The following is a 2,468-nucleotide window of genomic DNA, read 5'->3' as shown; positions in this document are numbered from 1 at the left end:
TGCTAAAATCCATGGCTTAAGTTTTGCACATCTAGGTTATCCATAGATTATTCATGCATCGTGTATCCAGGTTATCCAGGGATATTTGTGCATTGCCCAGCCAACTGTGTACCGAGAATAATTTAGTTCCACACCCACATATGTGCACATTCGCTGTGATCGGAATTTTAAAACATCTACCTACTGAATATGTGAGAAGGATTGTATTCAACCCATCACCACTCTTCATTGCTCCAAATGATTATCTTGGAAAGCTGTGAGGACAAAATGCATTTTTGTGTGAAGAGACTCCTCCATAGATTTGATTCTGGACTTCTAGAGGCTTATAATCAAAGATAAAATGACAGAACTTACAGAGTTTATATTATTATAATGGTAAATAAGTTCCTTAAAACTTGTATTTGAATAAACTGGATCTCATTTTAAGTTATTGGTAACTGGAAATGCTTTTCTCCTGCTGGAAAGAAGAATATAATGAAAGAAATAGTTCATCATGCTTAACATTTCCCATTCTGAGGCTCTACTCTCTCATACATTCACAGTTGCTGGTTTTCCACTATGATTCAAGGACCCTTAAACAGTGAACTCAATAATGAAGGTTGTAGAGTTGAATTCAGATCATGATTCATACTCTGGAACTCACATCCCAGCTCTTTCATTTGGGACAAATATTTAATTCCTCTCAGCCTTTTTTTTTTTTAATTGGTTTGAACAGTTTGTAAACTGATACATTTATAAGGTATTTTTAAAAAGTAATTAGCTATATTCCCTGAATTCCTTCATTATGCCTAGCAAACTATTAGACACTCAATGAGTACTATTTGTAGTACCACTTAGTAGAACCACATTGTAGAACCACATTGTCTCTCTCTCCCCCCCCCCTTTTTTTAAGCAATTGAGTTATAACTGACAGAAAACATGTTTCAGGTGTGCAACATGTTGATTAAATATTTGTATTTATTGCAAGATGATCACTACAAGTCTAGCTAATATCTGTCCCTCTACATAGCTAAAATTTTTTTGTGATGACTTCTAAGAACAACTCTCTGAGCAACTTTAAAATACAAAATACAGTGTTATTAACTATAGTCACCATGCTGTACTTATTTTCTTATTATTTATATTTTTAACCTTTAAGCCCTTTCACCTACCTTGGTCCCCCCTCTTTGAGCTTCTGGCAACCACCAATCAGCTGTCTGTATCCATAGGCTTTTGTTTTGTTTTGTTTTGTTTTGATTTGATTCCACATGTAAATGAGGTCATATGGCATACATCTTTCTCTGACTTACTTCACTTAGTATAATGCCCTCAAGGTCCATCCATGTTGCAAATAGCAAGATTTCATTCATTTTTGAGGTTGAATAATATTTGAACCCAGCAATAAATAAGAATGAAGTCTTGCCATTTGTCATTTGAAGCCCAGTGGATGGAGCTAGAGTATAGTATGCTACATGAAATCAGAGAAAGACAAATATATGATTTCACTCATAAGTGGAATTTAAAAACAAAACAAATGAACATAGGGGAAGGGAAGGAAAGATAAGAAAAAAGAGGGAGGCAAACCATAAAAGACTCTTAAATACAAAGAACAAACTCATGATTGCTGGAGGGGAGTTGGGTAGGAGGATGGGCTAAATGGGTGATGGGTAATAAGGAGGGCACTTGGGATGAGCACTGGTTGCTGTATGTAAGTGATGAATCACTAAATTCTCCTGAAACCAGCAATATGTTCTATGTTAACATGGATTGAAGTTTTTTAAAAAAAAATATTAAAAAGTAAAAGTAAATGTTAAAATGCTGAATAATATTCCTCTGCACCACTACACATACACACACACACACACACACACACACACACACACACACACACACATCTTCCTTATCCATTCATCCACTAATGGATACTTAAGTTGCTTCTGTATCTTAGCTGTTAGAAATAATGCTACAATGAATATACGGATGCATATATCTGTTCTATTTAGTATTTTCATTTTTCTTTGAATAAATATTCAGATCTAGAACTGCTAGATCAATATAACAGTTCTATTTTTTTTCCAAGTACCTCACTACTGTTTTCCGTAGTTGGCTGCACCGATTTATATTCCTGTCAATAGTGCACACGGGTTCCTACCTCCTCACTGGATAGTTTTATAACTTGTCTGTTTAATAATAGCCTTTCTAATAGGTGTGAGGTGATAGTTTGTGGTTTAATTAGCATTTTCCTGATGATTAGTGATGTTGAGCATCTTTTCATGTATCTGTTGTCCATTTATATGTCTTCTTTGGATAAATGTCATTCAGAAATTTGCCCATTTCTTTTTTTTTCCATAATATTTTATTGTCAAATTGTTTTCCATACAACACCCAGTGCTCTTCCCCTTAAGTGCCCTCCACCATCACCACCACCTCTTCCCCCCACCCCCTTCCCCCTCAACCCTCAGTTCATTCTCAGCATTCAATAGTCTCTC

Source organism: Suricata suricatta, chromosome 10 (genome assembly GCF_006229205.1).
Source record: "Suricata suricatta isolate VVHF042 chromosome 10, meerkat_22Aug2017_6uvM2_HiC, whole genome shotgun sequence".
Lineage (NCBI taxonomy): Eukaryota > Metazoa > Chordata > Mammalia > Carnivora > Herpestidae > Suricata > Suricata suricatta.
The sequence above is the reverse complement of the archived record's forward strand: the minus strand, read 5'-3'. Positions refer to the sequence as shown.